General features: G+C 36.6%; 1 protein-coding gene across 2 annotated transcripts in view; it reads left to right on the top strand.

Annotated features, from left to right (window-relative positions):
* Positions 1–72: 72 nt before the first annotated feature.
* Positions 73–18810, top strand: part of zgc:171482 (zinc finger protein) — a 127456-nt gene continuing 108718 nt past the window's right edge. The window contains exon 1 of one of the 2 annotated variants that reach the window (XM_051915887.1): positions 73–400. The gene's annotated coding sequence lies outside the window, so the exon portion shown is untranslated. The remainder of the gene's footprint in view (positions 401–18810) is intronic. The other variant, XM_051915886.1, reaches the window with a different exon arrangement.

Below are 18810 nucleotides of genomic sequence, written 5' to 3'. Positions count from 1 at the left end.
GTGTGTGTGCAGTGTAATCCATATCTCTGCTAGTAGTATCTCTGGATTACTGACGTGTGTGCCCGCGCTCTTATATCTGTTCGCTCTCGCTTTACGCGCAGTTTGATGGCGTCGCCGCGCGCTCCACTCTTCGTTCTCCGATCATCGCTTACGATCTCACGGTTTATGGACGGCGAGGACCACATATTATGATAGAACACTGTCGGGATTGCTTCTACAACATTTTCGCCAAAGTGTTCTGTGGAAACTGTATCTCTGCTTGAGCTCCGAACCGAGCCTTGAGAGATAAGAGAAGAAGTTTGCTGGATACAGGTGCGATCTCTCTCTAACTCCAGCTGATGATCACATACACGGATCTGGACTGCCGGATTCCAGTAGATCATATCAGATCTAGCTCAAGGTAAGCGTAGATACACACTATTATAATGATGATGGTGATGCCGGTTAGAGTTTACTCAGTGCAGGAGATCCTTACAGTGATGCTCTTTACAGAAATAGGGAAGAATGGGAATAGTTGTCACACTTTTTACTCCAGCATATATTTCTCAGGGTAGGTTTTGTGTGGAAAACATCGATATTTACACATACCTCAGAGTCTTGGATACAAAAATCTATATAACATTTTTACCAGTATTGCACACAGGAAAAACGATTACAGATCGTTGAACGCACGTTGACGGCGGGGCATGTTGTCACACTAAGTTGCCACCATGGGAACCTACTCTTTCTTGACACTGATTTGAGAAGAATACCTTTTTTTGAAATAATAAATATTATCTAAAGTACAAAAATGGCATCTTCCACCACATATTAGTGTTAACCTTGTAGCAAAATTTAAACAGTATACAATTATGTGACACAAAAATAATGGAAAAGCATAAAATACAGATATCAAACCTAGGATTTGGCCAACAAACACAGTCAAACTTTTCAGTTAAAATCTTTGTTGATTTTCGTTTGTAAAATGCAGTAAAATATTCTTATTTACAACTGTTTTGAACTTGGTGTTTGAAACTAATATACTACTACTAGAGTTTTCAGGTCTTTTTTTCAGATCATTAAGATCAAACGTTTTACTCCTCAGTGTATCATTTGCATGTTCATTTATTTTTGTAATTGTATCTAAAATGTCACTGCCTACTACATTTTCTTAAAATGTTTTTCTTTAAACTCAGGGTTGTGTGTCAGAGTGCCAGACTCTGCTGTAAACTGAAGTTGAAGTAGTATATATACATTCTGAGCAGTTTGAGAAACCTGAGATTGTCAAAGTTTAAGTTACATTGATCTTTATCCATTAAGACTCTTATAAACGCATCCGCAGATAAGATCTGCCTGTCAGTGTCATGTTACTGCAGAGTCTTGAGAACATGTTCATGTTAACAAGATGCAGAATATATGTCTTGTACATGTCAACATCAGTTGTTGATTGGTAAGAGCAGGGAGGGAGCATTACCATTTATCACAGAAATAGAGTGATGTAAGGTCTGTTTTATGACCATTTGAAACTAATTAAAATAATCAAACCATGCTGACATCTTCAACCTCTGTCACTTTGATTCATAATGTCCGCAGAGTGCACTTTACTGCCAACACTACATGCACAAGTGTTATTTACAACACTTTAACTCAAACACTCCTGTTTATCCAGCACTGTCTGTTGCTTTTAAACTGAAATTTATTAGAAGCGTGTCCAGTGTGGGTGTTTTGTTTGGTTTGGGTCAGAATTCTGTTACAGTCTTGTAGGACCTGCTGTCTGATGCTTATACCATCTGTGATATATTTCCATAAACTTTCACAGTGTGTTATTTAATATTCAACGCGGGTAGGGCAGCTTAATAGTAAGGCATGAATTGCCTTATTTTCATTTTGCAGATGCTTAAATATCCAACTGTATCCCATCATTGTAAAAAAAAAAACATTCTAAAATGTTTAGAAATACTGATAGGTTGAGCCACGTTCAAAGCCTTTGTAGAATGCTGATAAACACACACCTGTCAACACAAATTCTATGTAATAAAACAGTTAGTTCCTGTCCTTGATTCTGATTGGTCAGTAGCTGTGTTTTATTCACGATAAGCTATGACCGCTTCACCCAACGGTTCTGTGTATCACTACACAACACCCTTAGCAACCACTCTTAGCAACGTAAACTGTTTGTTCTCAATTGATATTGTTAATTGAAGCTTACTGTATTATGTAGAAGAGTATTGTGAGAAAGAGATCGAGTGAGCGAGTTTATTACCTGCATTCAGATTTAGCATTTTCCTTCAGGTCAGTCCTATGTTCATAATAAAAAATCTGTTTAAATGTCCGATGTATTATCTTGTCCTTTTAACAGTTAAGGGGTTTTCCCGTGACTGACAGAGCTAGTCAAAGCATTTGTCAGTTGCGTCTTGTTCCGTGTTCACAACAATTCAGTCTTTTCAATGTAAAAGTCTTCGCTACTGACTGACTCACTCATAAAGAGTCTTTTCCGCCATCTAATGGCGTAATAATGTAACTTCTGTTGCTGTTCACGGTCAGGGACTATATTTTCCGGTGGAAGGAAGGCTTTAAGAAAAAGTTTACTTAATGAAAGTTGCATTGATACATATTTCTGGCTTTAATATTTGTATTGTGTGGTAACCGTTTTATAAAAGCAATAAGGTACCTGAGGCTAGTGCTGTATCGTGAATAAGTCACGGCTGAAGGGGTTGCAGACACTCCGCTTCGCGTCGTGCCTAACAACGCCCTTCAGCCGTGACTTATTCACGATACAGCATAGCCTCTTGTACCTTATTGCTTACTTAATACCCTAATTTGTTAAGTTGCTTAGCAACCGTAAACAGGCAGACAGGATAATGAACTCAATGGAATTATTGCTTATTTTGATTATTAATATTAATCACTTACTGAACATTGGTATTATTGATCATTTTGTTGTTGCCAGCATTTTATAAAAGCAGTATATTATGGAAGTAGTAGGTTAGTGTTTTTCACACACACACACACACACACACACACACACACACACACACACACACACACACACACACACACGCACGCGCACACACACACACACACACACACACACAGTTAGATAGATAGATAGATAGATAGATAGATAGATAGATAGATAGATAAATAGATAGAAGGCTTATAATAGACTAAAGTGTTAAAATAGCCTGTCAAGGACAGAAATATTCAGTATTAAATTTTAATTGGGAATTCTCCGGGTCTAATATAACTGATGCTGTATTGACAGCATGTGTGGCATGCTGCTGATTACCACAAAGTAATTTAGACCTGTCCCTGAGCAAACGTGTGAACAATAATGCACTTACAATCGAACATTCTTTGCCTTCTTAATCTAGCTCCTTCATAAACATGTTTTCCCTCTCTCGTGTCATTGTGCTGGGTAAGGGTTTGGCTTTTTCTGCTTATTTGTGGCAGAAAATAGCCTGAAACAATAGATCATATACAATGCATGAGAGTAGCTCTATTTGTTAAAGGGAGAAGTCACCAAAAAATGAAAATTCTGTCATTATTTACACACCCTCATGTTGTTCCAAACCCGCATGCTGTTTTTTTTTTTTCCTGTGGAACAGAAGGACCACTTTTGAGGAAGTTTTGAGGAACTCTTTTCCATACAAGGACACAGTCAAGCTCCAAAACACACAAACAAACAACATTATATATAGTCTATATGATCCATCCGTGTAACTTTTTATAAGGAACATGCTGAAAGTGTTCACTGAATCTTCCCCTCCTCCAAAGCTCAGTGAAGTAATTCACCAAAAAATGACAGATTTTGCATTAGTGCATTAGCAAACAATCCCTTTAAATCATGTTAGATATTGTTTCATTTCAATACAAGAATGTACAGTAGGTTCATACTGTATGTTTTGTTCAACAGTCCATTCTTCTGAAATCTGCATAGTTTTTTTTTTTTTTTTTTTTTTTTCAGTCTGGCGGCATTGTTTAATACTTTACACCTCTGGATAGCAGGTGCATGGGGCTTTCTTTAAGGAAGATAAATTTGTCCTGTGCCCTCTGTGCTTTATCTATGGTGAGCAGGGATTCTCTAGCAGCTGTGACACCCGTCAGCGGTGAATGATAGATATGGTGCTGGTGCACAGGGGAAGTTTATGGAGCAAATGATTTGCTGTACCATGCAATACGGCTCGCACTGACTCTCCTGCACAGAGACTCAATTCAAGAAATAACAACAGACCTAAAATAGACCTTCAATATGTGTGTGTGCATGCATGTACACAAACCCGCAGCTTGTGAGGATGTGCACAACAACATATTTTCTATATTAACTTGTAGGTTAAAGGATAATTAGGCTGTTATTCGGTTGTTTTGCGACTTGACCACCATGACCCATCCTTGGGTGTGCTAAAAGCGAAGTTCAGATATAGCAGCAATATGATTATCCCTGATTATTCTTAATGCGCTTGGTGTCAAAACCCATGAGGCCTCCTTTAAATACCATATTTTTGCCCAATCAACATAATTGCTCCATCTCAGAGGGAATAATAATTATTCCTTTCTTTTTTTTTTTTTTTTTTGTCTAAGACAGACTGCTCTTCTGACCATGTACTCTAGTTTCGCAACACTGCTCCATGGCAACAGGCATGACGATCCCAAAAGCATGCATCTTTGGTACATCTCCTGATCTGCATTAATTGCTTTTCACACTCTAATGGGGGATGTCACAGTTATGAGATTTGTTATATGTAATGAAAAGACATTTGAGACTAAAAGACAGTAAATCCTGCGGGTTGATGATAGATCTGATCTTTTCTTCTTGAGTGTGCAATCTGAGCTTGCACATTAAACAACATCTATTTTACAACTAATGCTCTCATATCATGCTGAAGAGCTTTTTTTTTTTTGTGGTTTCTGACAGTGTGCTGTGTGTAAAAAGGCTTTGGAGATGCTGTTAACCAGAGACATACTGTATAAAAGTGTCTGTCCCTGCTTCAGCTGGAAGTTCCTTTGGTAACTAAGATGTAATTTAAGATGTAAGAACTAATTTGTATAATGACATGGGTATTACACTGGTATTACGACATAAACATGAAATATGACGACATTTCATGAGTTCTCATATTTAAAATAGCTTTAAAAACATACTAAACAATGTTTTATTAAAAATGTAAAAATGCAGAATGTTTTCTGTGATGGGTAGGTTTAGGGGTAGATAGGAGGGGGGGTAGAATGTACAGTTTGTACAGTATAAAAACCATTACGCCTATGGAATGTCCTCACTTTGATAGCAAAACAAACCTGTGTGTGTGTGTGTGTGTGTGTGTGTGTGTGTGTGCATGCAAGATGAATAACAGGAATATAACAGGAATATAGGCTGAAAATGTGAGCCAATGTTTCAAGAGTTTTGAGAAGTGACACAGTTCTGTGCACATTTTCTTGCTCCTCAAACATGTTTCCTGTGCTTTCTATTTGTTTTACATCTATTTTATGTCATATTTTCTGTAGAAAATGTAAATGTTGCTCGCCAGCGCCTACCGATCCAAGTCTCTATCATATTCTCTGATGTCCTCCTTCCTTGTAAGTCATTGAGATTTTTTTTTTTTTTTGCCCATTTTGTCCACTAGGGGCGATATAACCAAAATCTATCATGGTATAAGTGATTTTAGTATGATAACTACTGTAAATGTATATACACATTCAAAAGTTCGAGCTCAGAAATATATTAAAAAGATACTATTTTTATTCAGCAAGGATGAATTAAAGACATTTATAATGTTACAAAAACTCTATTTTACATAAATGCTGTTCTTTTAAACTTTCTATTCATCAAAGAATCCTGAAAAAATGTATTGCGGTTTCCACAAGAAAGATTTCTGAAGGATCATGTGACACTGTATACTGGTGTAATGATGCTGAAAATTCAGCTTTTCCATCACAGGAATAAATTACATTTAAATATAATAAAATAGAAAACAGTTCTTTTTAAATTGTAAAAAACATTTCACAATATTACTGTTTTGACTGTATTTTTTATCAAATAAATGCAGCCTTGGTGAGCATAAGAAGTTTGGGATCAGTTTAATATTTTTGACATTAAACTGATCCCAAACTTCTGAACAGTATATGTAATTTTTTTCCAACCCTAATTAATGATAATCTAGTGATAATCTCATGACTTAAATGCTTTAAAAATGAAAGCGACACTGTTACTTGAACTTCATGAATGCAAACGTAAGATTATTTATAAGAGATGAATAATACGTCTATAATAATACAGCAAAAACGAAAGTTAAAAAGACTAAAAAAAGTGAATGAAAAATTTGACTGAAAGGGCCATATTTGAAGCCATTATAAAATAGCCAATGTATGTTATATGACAGTTTGACCTTACATCACTTAAATTCTATAGACCTTATGTAGCCCCGCCCCTTTTCACCACTGCACTCGTTATGCTCTTCCGGTTTGTATTTCCACAGCATGAAGGTAAGATCTTACATATTTATGAATAAACCCCTCGTTTTAAAACTTCCCGCTCTACTGACATTATGACATCCGCTTCAAACATTACAATGCTAATGATAACTTTCGTTAACTCTACAGTAATTAAATCCACTTCACCAGCTAATTACTCTTCGACAGCTAGGCCATAGTAATATATAGAGCTACCACATAAACAGAAGGTCAAACACAAAAATTCTAAAGATGGCTGCGCGCTTGTTTCTCTGGCACATAAGGTCTATATTAACACAGTTAGATGTTGTTACAGTTACACAGGCCAAAATTAATTCACTCCCAATATAATCAAATAAGCTATCTACACTGCAGCACCTGTCAGTGACACTTAAATTGAATTGCACTGTGATATAAATGCTATAGAAGAATGCATAGCATCACACAGTAGGAAAGTAAAAGCACTCAACAAGCCACACAATTTGAGATCATTCATTTCCATTATATACTAACAGTTTAGGTTGAGTTACACAGTTAGGGTTAGGGATTTAACAAACTCTGCATGAGCAACAGTGCAAGAGCCACTAAAAATGAACACACACAACACAACAATTCAGCATCTTTGTTAGTATATTTGAGTTGGAGTCTACGGATACTCCTGCTTCGGCTGTGATGTCCCTCGTGCTACTGGGGTGACGGCTCTGTCTGTTATCTGTCTTCTGTCACTCGCATTTCAGATGTCCAATGAGAGCTGCAGCTCATAGGGCTGTGAGTCATAGACCGCATGCTCTGGTGTGAACGAACCAACAGGATGAAAGGAATGCGAGTCTGCCTTTGTTACAGGATTTTGTTTGTTCTCTCTCCATCTTTCTCGCTCTCTAATGTTTTGTTTACGCTTTTAATGATATCACCTCAAGGTATGCCACACCACAGCTGCTGGAGGAAAAGGACATCGCTTTGTTCTTGTAGAAATTTGAGCAGCGAATACTAAAAAGGGAATGAAAAAGGAAGAAAAAGCCCTGATTTATCTCTTTTAAAATGGCCAAGCGCATGAAGGAATAATTCAAAAAATAAAAGTCATGTTATTATTTACTCATCCTTATGTTGTTTCAAATGACATTTTTTCTTCCCTGTAAAACAAAAGGAGAAATGCTGAATAATGTACTAGCTTTTTCCCCCCAATTTCATAAAAATGAATAGCAATCTGAACTTCAAAATGAGTATGACAATGTATGTTGTTATTTTATGCTTGTAAGTACTGCTAGATTTGTATGCTATTTTATGTACAGCACTTTGGTCCATTTTTATGGTTGTTAAAGTGCTTTATAAATGAATTTGAATTGAGTCGAGTTATTTATGTAGCACTTTATACAATACAGATTTTCACAGCAGCTTCACAGTAATATTAGTATTAATGTTGTAAGTTTATCACGAAATTATGAAACTAATACAAATTCCTGTTTACACCTGGTGTTTTAATCGGTCTCTTTTCGATCTAATGGACGAAATAAGCTCATGCAATTTACATATGAACGCTATCGGAGATGACGAAAAAACATACAGAGAGCACATTCGACCACATGAGCGTTTACACTACGAAAGCAATCCGGTCGAATGCATTTTCGACTACCTCTGGAAGTGGTCGAAAATGGACAAGCTAAAAACATTTTAGACCTCATTTACACCTGTATTGAGTGTCGTCCACTTGTGATTGGATCAACCGAAATGCATCTTAATACCAGGAGTAAACAAGGCAATAACCGTGTAAATGTTGCAAAAATTATTAGTTACGGAGCGAACACATTTCAACTACTCTCAGAAAAAAAGTACAACGGTTGTCACTGGTGCTGAACCTTTTTAAAAGGTATACTTTTGTACCTTATTTACCCCTGAAGGGTGCATATTAGTACTTTAAATGTACTTGAATCTGATTGGTCAATGGCGCCATACAGCGGTATGTTATTCCCCGATAACAACCGCTAAAAACAGTTAACACAGGCTCATCCGGGTTACTGAAGTCTGCAGCGCTACACGGTTGCTAAACAATTTTTCCTTGTGGAAGTTTTGCCTTTGGTGAGCTCATAAAATATTTAAAAGGAGTCAGATTTTGTGTAGTTATTCAATTATGTCATCCGGTATCGTGGACTCACTCTCTCGTTTCATACAAACGCAGCTGCTGGCATTTTGCGATTATTTTGTTCACTGTAATGGATTAAGATAACAAACAGGTACAATTTTAAATCAGTTTAATCTCAGATCAATATCTCTTATCCCTATAATTATTTATGTGGCGAAATGCCATGTAATATGTTATGACTGTACCGTATCTCTTAAATGTGTTTCTGTCTAGTTTGAACTTGCCACGCGAGCAACTGCTCTCTCTGCGGAAGCGGACTCAAATCGACTCAGATCAATATTTTGTGTCTAATTATTTACTTATGTGGCAAGTAGCCGTGTAATAAGCGGGATAATGTACATCCAGCCTCCGCTTCACGTCGGGGTCCTGATCACCCTGTCGGGGTTTATTCTGAGATAACAACCAACTGGATGTACATTATCCCTTACATATTATTACCTAAAGTGTACACAAATACAGTATATTAGTAACTTTTGAATGGATGCACCCCAGTGACAGATTTTGTACCTTTTGTTCTGAGAGTGTATAGTTCTCATGAAGATGGTGTCATTATTCAGCCCAAGTCAGTTCAGTGTTACAGTTTTTTTTCAACTGCTTACACACAAAATCCTTATTTGTCACACAATTTCTGAAACCTGACACTCAAACACCAGAACCACACACCAAATCTGCAAAACTATACAGTAATTCTCGGCCTTCGACTCAGTTTTCAATTTCATAAAACACTTTTTGCACAACACACAGTTCTCTATGTAACACACAAAAATCTAACAGGAAGTATCTTGATTTCCTTTTTCAAACACAACCATTGTTTCTGTCCAACTACACGTGGTTCATGTATTTCTTTTCTTTTGTACTGTGTTTTCTGTTTGTACTGTATTCACAACCACAAATGCTTATAGTAAAAAAATAAATAGTTTGGGTTCATTCTTGCTTTCGTGTTTACCGTGAATTTTTTAACATCTCTTTGCCAATGAAAAGAAGGTTAGGCTTTGAATAACTGTGTGAATATGATATATCCAAAAATAGAAAATTATGGCAAAGACAAATGTTTACTTTTGAGATGTGTTTGTGATATTTTGAATTCAGTGCTTCATTTTGCAAGAGATGTGAGGCATTTTGCATTTTGTATTTTGTGTGTGCAATTCTTGGATTTGTGTGTAAAGTTTTTTTTTTAAAAAAGAGGCAAAGTTTTGAAAATGTGTGTAAGCAGTTGAAAAAAACTGTAATTCATTTAAGTTCAATGACAGCGTTGATGTTGTAGCATATGACTCTATAATGATAGAGTTCCATACAACTTTTATTCCAGGAAAGAAAGAGATTCATGTGGATTTTGGAATTACTTGAGGGTGAGCAAAGGATAACAGAATAGTAATTTGTGGGTGAACTATCTCTTTAACCCAGGTATGAGAAAAGGGTAACCATGAGGGTGCAAAAGCCAGTGACGTGGGGCTTTAGGGCTGCTCGATGTTTCCTGGCACATGAGGAGCCCAATGTGCCAGCAACCCAGTGGGCGACGCAGTCTTTCTGCTCTCACTACATCATGGAATCCGCCCTCATATGCTGGTGTCCTGTAGGCATAGCTGGTTCATCCCCATATCCCTATCCAAGAATTAGGAGGAAAACACAAATTTACAAAATGCCCTGCAGGAAGTGACGCACATGACTTTGGCTTTTACAGGCATCTGGCAGTCGTATATTTAGCTTTGTGGGGTGAAAAGAGGAGTGAAAAATTAATACTGTGATTGACAGGTTTACAAACAAGGGCAGGGCAAGGTGCTTCAGTTGAGAGCAGAAAATGATTTTTTTTTACTGCAATGCATCTTTACAGTTATTGCTTCATGGCTAGTTTTGGTCTTGCTGACTGAGGCCATATTCTCGTGACATTTAGTATTACAGCACATTCAATTAAGTTGTGTAAGGTTGTTCTAAACTAACAGCCTAATGTAATGGACAGTTCAGTCTAGGTATGTGTGAAAACGATTAGTCATAATTGCTCTCTAATTATAACTATATATGAATAAAGTATGCTCTTGCTTTAGTCCTAATTAAGATAAATCCTTAACGATAACTGACCATTCATATTATTTTTCATCTGTCGAAGCCTGTACCAGGCAGATAATAAAAAATGTATAGTTTGCATTTCCTGAAGTTCTTGCAATGCAGCAAAAGTGTAGTGTAAAAAGGTTTTAGGCTTTGGTTCTGCATAGATACAGTGCCACATCAGAGCTGGTTTGCTGATGACACTCACTATACATTTTGCAGACTGTCCTCCAAAAAAAAAAAAAAAAAAAACGACCCTATAGGTTGTTTTTTTTTTCAAGCACCTTATTACGACCTATATTTACGTTTTAAAGTCATGCGCCCTCTAGCTGGCTTAAAAATAATGACAGTGTCGTGTTACATCTGTTGTCATGAAATGACGTATGACCGTCATTACCAATCAAAATGCGTGTTCATTTAAATGCAATGTGTGGACTTTTTTACACGGTCTCTTACTCACCATTTGTCCTATTTCCATTTAGCAAAACTCATTTTTTTAAAATGACTACACCTACCCCAACCCTAAACCTACCCTTAGTGACTTATAGGCCTTGTGCATATACACTTTACGAGCACATACGTTCCCTGGGATTGAACCCACGATTGCATGATTGCATATTGTTGTATATTGCAATGCTCTACCATTTGAGCTATGCGAAACCTAAAACATAACGCAGACAAAAGGGTACAATGCATTAAAATGAAAGTGTCCTGTTGTCGATATGGGCACAACATTTTCGTAAACGCTCGTATGGGTCGTATTTCATGCATTAAAATGAAAGTGTCCTGTTGTCGATAGGGGCGCAACTTTAGTAAACGCTCCTATGGGTCGTATTTCAGGGAAGTGACAAACGACCTATACGGGCGTATTGGATGGAGGACATGTTGCCATTTTGTTTTCAATCAGCAATGCATGACAATCAATACATAAAGCAGTTGCTGAGATGATTAAATAGATGTAAAATGGCAAAGACCAGTCACAGCATGTAAATAAATGCTTTCGTGTAAATGCTTGCATGTAAAGAAAATGATTTCTTAAGAAGTACAAAGTAAATACAAAACAACTATAATTGTCACACTGTAAACCCAAACAGTATAGCTAACTTATAATGGAAACTACCTTTTACTCAAAATGTGCCAAAAAGTTTAACTAACTATTCTATCAACGATTTAAGTTAACAATATTTTTTTTTAGTTTTTACAACTCCGCTAAAGTTTAGAGTTCAGGAAACTTGAAAAAATAGATTCAAACATGATCAAATATTTTAATGTCAAACATACACCCTCTAGTTTTGTTTTTTTTACCAAAATGTGACGTCATCGCTGAACGTGCCCTCAGACGCTTTCCCTCCACACAGATACTCAGACGTTCGCAGGGCAGTTGGATTCAACAGCAGGTCAATTCAAGTCCAAATACATGCATTTTTATTTTGATAGCTACAAAAATATGCAAGTATTCAGCTGTTTATAATAATGTTGCAGACTGGTCTAATTCTTTCAAGTTCACAGAACTGATATATTTTAAATAAACTGAACTGTTTCATTGTTTTGAGTTTTATGAACATTTCTTTTAATTTCTACAAACTTAAGTTTAACTGATACTGATTTCTATTTCCCAGCATGCTTTGCCCATGACACTCAAAAGGGAGAGTAAATGCTAAAATTAAGTGTTATGTAATATTTTTTGTGCAAGATTAATGTTAAGTGGGAGATTTAGTAGTGATTAATGTTTTGTTATGCTAATTTAGAAGAGTTTCTGTTAATGTGGGTTTTTGGAGAGTTACCATCATGGTGACAAGTGGTGCATGCGGCTTGGTTTGAGAGCAAATATATTAAATGCTTTATATTGCTTCACTCATTCAGTAAGTGTTATACCATGCTAATATTAACATGTTAGCAAATTAACGAGTAAGTATTTTCTGATTGACCTTGTTATAGCTAGCTAATTTTTCACTAATAAAAATGTTTAAATTGGGGTTAGATGATAATTTGAGCTGATTGCTTCATTTTTTTTTTTTTGAGTTTTGCCAACTTATTCATGTTTACAGTGTACTTTGAGTTGCATTAAATTAAGATGAACAAAACACTAAATATATATTTTGATTTAAATGAATGTTTTTTTGTAAATTACAGTTATTAACAAAAAAAAAAAAAAGCTATGCTTACTGATGATATTTAAGTTTGCAAATTTACAAAAATAGAGGCAATCAGTTGCCTCAAATTTTTTGAGTTAGTAGAACTTATCCGGGTTTACAGTGCACAATTCCTGTCTCATTTGCCCTGTTTTGTGTTTAAAGGGTTAGTTCAACAAAAGTCTTTCAGGTTTTTAACAACACGAGGGTGAGTAATTAATGACAGAATTTTCATTATTGGGTGAACTAACCCTAAAGGGTCATGAAACCCCAAAACACATTTTTTGAGATTTGAACAGATACTGTATGTCCAGGCTGCACATCACTGAAAACACTAAAGGTACTCATTAAGTTTATCCATAAGTGGAAATTAGTTATTTTTGCATTTTTTAGAGCAATTTCTGTCTTCCGGTTTGAAAAGCAAAGTCGGAGCAACGTCACGGCTTCTGACGTCAATGTATAATACCGGCAAGATACGGTGTGGTGACTGGCTGCCAGACTGGCTGATGTCAACCATTTCTGAGCGCTTCTCTGCATTTATTCATGACAAAGAGCTCATTAATTCTAAATATTCATGAGAATGAACTCTTTTAATCCAAGCACTGAGCTGTATGAACTCTTTTAATCCAAGCACTGTGCTGTATTACGCATGAGATGGCATAGCAGAGAATTCAAATGACGTGCGCTGTCCATTCACTTCTTGCCTGCAACTGTGTTCTTGTCCTTCAGGCACAAATAAGTGTATGGAGCCCTGTGTTTCAGTAGTCTGTTGTCGGTCATAGTCTGTACATCATCGTTGTAAACCTGTTGCGTTTGTCTTCCTCTGCGTTGTCTGGATTTGTGTTTCTTGTTTGGATTTTCTTTGTTTTGTGTTTGTTAACTGCTGCAGTTAGGTCCTTGCCTCACCTCTTCCTTGCTGACCATAACAATCATAAATAATTTTTAATTTTTAGATTTTTGTGTGCATTTCATTTAGTTACTGTTGCTTTGTCCAACAAACCATGGCACTCTTACGCCACACATCATGTTCTCACACTGACAACACGCTAACAGACAAGACAGAGCAGGTTACTTTTGGTATGAAACAAAGTGTCAGCTTTCAAATTTTTTTTATTTTTTAAGAAATTCAAACAATAAATACCATTTTGTGGCTCTTTAATGTGTCGTGACAGATTGCTGTAGCATCTCAGTTCAAGTGGCACGTGAACCGATCATCTCTTCCCACTAGCAATAAACATGAATTAACATTAGAAGGTATGTTGTTTCAACCCCAGAAAGCCATCAATATACTCCATTTTTTTAAAGTTGAAGTTCACCAACGTTAATTTATTAACTCTCCTGTCGGACAAAATGGCGGATTCAGCATCATGATTTGTCAGATCGCCTGTCAATCAAACTCCCGGCGAAGGGTGAATTACGCTTTAGAAGACATACTGAATAGTTTATTTTTTATTTAATTTTTATTTAAAGAAATTTAAGATTACATTTTGAAAAATTTCCCTTTTAGGATCTTAAATCTTGAATGGCAAACAAGCAGCAAATTGAGACGTCATTGTAGATTCATAATCGTAGACCTGAATAATGAATTGCTTGCAATGTTCCCCATTTGTAAGTCACATAAAAAAAAAAAAACACAAACTTGTTGGAAGGACATCTCTAATTTAATATCTGTAAGGAGTGTGATGTCAGTGCAACTATGAATAAAACTGTTCAGTTGTCATTGTGCATAAATTAAACAGAGCACTTTAAATCACATAAGATATAAAGGAATATAAACCATATAACAGCAGAGAAGATTTTGTTGTAAGTAAACAGTGATCCTGGAGTCTCAAAAGGGCAGGGAGATTGCATATTCATAACACATGTGATAAAAATAAGAAGCTTTAATATTTAGTCAGAGGTGCTGTGATTTTCTTCCTGGATATCACACAGAAAATTTGCCCTGACAGATATCACTGAAATTGGTGTCCTGAGAAATCACACCTGTCTCTGACAGCCATTGTCAAAAAACAAGACTTCGGGATGCTGTTATTTAGCCAGTCAGAAGATCTGGAGGCAGTCTCTGCATGTCAGTCATTTTGAGCATTCAGTTTTGCTGACATACTGTATGTTTGGAGGGAGGATTTTTAAGGGAAGATGGTCTAATTCAGTGGCCAAGTCGGTGGAAGTTAGCGGCTTACATTGACTTATGCACGTAGGTTTGAAGGTTGCATCTCAAGAGACGTGGTAGAGAAAGAGCGTGGCATTTTAGAGCGTCCAGCTCTTGGTGAACAGAAGTCAGTGTGGAATATGAAAATCAATATTTGTATAATCTAGAGGTTTGAGGTTGCATGACCCTCTCAGAAGCACCTGTATCGGTTTTTCTTGGCTTGTTTCTCTGTCATTATTATGACATTAATATAATCTAATGAACAAACCCTTCGGCTAAAGTGCAAGTAAATGGTTTCTTTTTAGGAAACACATGAGTAAACAGGCTTTCAGCGTTATCGTTTGAAAGCATGTATCTAATATACAGTGGATGTGTGCATCCCATCATTCCTAGAGAGGGTTTAGCAAGCAGGGCTAATCCTCTGTCATCTTGAAAGTGGGGTAAATAGGCATTTATTCAAAGGCTTTTCTTGGAAGCTCCGATATCAGCTGCAGCCCACATTTAGCCCCAGACCGTATCCAGGGCATTGTGAAATGAACCAAAAAACCCTGGAGAGCGGAGGTGTTTGTGCGATAGCTCGCACACAAACTGAATAATGGACGAGATCGTGGAAAATATATCTGGGCTACACACTAACAGCCTACACAAAACATTAAGCTGCAAGTTTAACAAAGGGGCATTAGCTCTTTGGTGTCTTTCTCTGCTTGAAAGAGGGTTTCTCATGGCTCTGATTCCTATTTGGACTGACATGCTGTAGCTCTGTGGTTGGGGGTTGTTCATCCAGCTTGGAGGCTTTTGTTGCTGTGCCATCTTCATCTCTCATCTCTCATCTCTGCTAGAAATGGCCAATCTCACAGAGAGCTTCCACTGATGGGCATGATGAATTTGGCAGGTATAAGGAAAGTGGGATACTCCCAAAGGTCAAAGACTCGGGACTGTCTATAGCAGTGATGTGTGGGAGAATTCTGAAATGAAGAGGCAAAGTCCCTCTCTGGGTTTTGGCTTTAGTTCAGTCCAATAAATTTTCATGTGTCAGCTCCATTTGATGTTTCAGTGTTTCTAGGTATATGGAACATAACTTATCTTACACTGTAAATAAAAAAATAAAAAAAAAGTAATTAAAGGGTTAGTTCACCCAAAAATGAAAATTATGTCATTAATTACTCACCCTCATGTCGTTCCACACCCATAAGACCTTCCTTCATCTTCGGAACACAAATTAAGATATTTTTGATAAAATCCTATGGCTCAGTGAGGCCTGCATCGCCAGCAATAACACTCCCTTTTTCAATGGCCATAAATCTACTACAAAAATGTGACTACAGTGGTTCAACCTTAATATTATAAAGCGACGAGATTACTTTTTGTGCGGCAGAAAAAATTCAAAATAGCGACATTATTCTACAATATCTAGTGATGGGCGATTTCAAAACAGTGCTTCATGAAGCTTTGAAGCTTAACGAATTTTTTGTTTCGAATCAGTGGTTCAGAGCGCCAAAATCCAATGATTTCAGCAAATGAGGATTCGTTACGTCATAAGTGTTTTGAAACTTCAATAGTTCACCTGACTTTGGCAGTTTGATACGCGCTCCGAACCACTGATTCGATACAAATGATTCGTTAAGCTTCAAAGCTTCATGAAGCAGTGTTTTGAAATCGCCCATCACTAGATATTGTTGAATAAAATCGCTATTTTGTATTTTTGCCGCACAAAAAGTATTCATGTCGCTTTATAATATTAAGGTTGAACCACTGTAGTCACGTGTTTTTAGTGGCTTTCTGGGCATTGAAAAAGGAAGTGTTATTGCTGGCGATGCAGGCCTCACTGAGCCATAGGATTTTATCAAAAATATCTTAATTTGTGTTCCGAAGATGAACGAAGGTCTTACGGGTGTAGAACGACATGAGGGTGAGTAATAAATAACAGAATTTTCATTTTTGGGTGAACTAACCCTTTAACACTGTAATGTTTATAGCCTATAATAATTGACATTGACATTATATTTATACATGCACATTAAAGTACTAGTTTTCCAAGTGGCTTTAGGAGTTTCCATTATCATCGCATCGCATTTTTAAATGCTGTACTAGGTTGCTGTCTCAAGACAATTGCATTGACGTTTGTGATGTTTTTCGAGTTACGATTGATTCCGTTAATGGTTGTCATGTGTGATACTTTAGTACAAAACACTGACAAATTGTGTTTCCAGTGCCACAACAGTGCTACTGAATCTACAGCTCAATCCGTATACTCTGGGTCAAAGTGTTGTGTATCATTCTTTTTAGTGAATCAAAAACTTACAGCGTGACCAGTGTAGTCTGATTCCTAAGCGACTGAGTTGTATGAAATGGTTCTTTTTAGCAGATCAAAAACCTAAAGCGCGACTAATGGTTATAGAGTTGGACTTGTAACCCAAAGGTCACGGGTTCAAGTCTCAGTACCGGCAGGAAATGTAGGTGCGGGAAGTGAATGAACATCGCTCTTTTCCACTCTCAATTCCACAACCCCGAATCGCTCCTGGGGCGCCGCAGCAAAAAACGTCTGCCCACTGCTCCAGGTGTGTGTTCACGGTGTGTGTGCGTGTTCAATACTTACTACTGTGTGTGTGCACTTGGTTAGGTTAAATGCAGAGCACAAATTCCAAGTATGAGACACACTTCACTTTTTTTAGTGGTTATGCAACCAGTGTAGTCTGACTCAGTTATGAACTAAATCTTTATAGTGAATCAAATGCATACTGTACATCTAACAGCTTACTACTGTATTTAAGGTTAATGACGATGAGTAGTTAAAGACACACATTATGAGTTTTGTCAGTAGTAGGATATTTTATAAAAATGAATGAAATATGTAACCACATTTTTGTTTGCTTAGTGTAAGTTTAAAAGTCTGTGTAAACACATCTTTGTTGTATATTTATTATTGAAATAAATGTATCACATCATATTTGGCAATGGAATTGCATTTTTGTCCAAATGTAGTTTTTTCCTCAAAAGTACTAAAATAATTATTTATAGTTTCGCAATTTTTAAATTCCTCAATATTCCTTTTTTTACGAAATTTTCTTTCGTGTCAGGAGGCATGATTTACTGCATCAGTTCACTACATCTTTAACCCATATTTATTCATGAATAAACACAACACAGCACATTTCCCATGTATTTTTGACGTAATGAATGTAGTTTTCGTGTTTTAGGGACTTAATGATGTTTCTGTCCATCCGAGGCGTTCTTCTGGGCCGTCTGTAGTCTGTAAATGAGCTTGTGATGCTAATGTTCTGGTTCATTACCCTCTGAAATGAAAGCATACAGTAGCTCACTGCTCACTGGAGTCCTCAGTTAATACAGTGCCTTATCTGACTATGCAAATAGTGAGAGGGAATAATCTATATTAGCTCACTGGCTGGGTGGCATTTTCAAACAGTCTTAATGACCAGGTGGGTCAGCACACCGTATTTGCGGCTCTGAAATTTAAATGTCACTGCTTTCTGATAGTTTGCATTTCAGAAAAAGAAGAAGAAGAAGAAAAACATTTTATGAACATAGTGTGTTATGCTTATTATACTTAGATATACTTAATTATACTAAAACCTTATACTTAGTTATACTGAAATAAAAACATGCATAAGCCTCTCTCTCTCTCTCTCTCTCTCTCTCTATATATATATATATATATATAAAACATATGAGCCAATAACTCTACGATAAGCCAATAACTCTTACAAATGAAAACACATATTACACAATATATATCCAACAAATATATATTTATGATCCATTTAAAAATCTCCCTTGGTGTTAGTGTTGGGTGCAGCATAGATGAAATAAAGAGCTGGATTTAGTTGCAGCAGTAATTTGATTTATTACAAAGTCAAAGAAACCAACATATCGCATTGCCTGCCTAATCAGAAATGCAGCACATT

Source organism: Ctenopharyngodon idella, chromosome 13 (assembly GCF_019924925.1).
Source record: "Ctenopharyngodon idella isolate HZGC_01 chromosome 13, HZGC01, whole genome shotgun sequence".
Classification (NCBI taxonomy): domain Eukaryota; kingdom Metazoa; phylum Chordata; class Actinopteri; order Cypriniformes; family Xenocyprididae; genus Ctenopharyngodon; species Ctenopharyngodon idella.
Note: the sequence above shows the minus strand (reverse complement) of the source record. Positions and strands in the feature narration are given on the sequence as shown.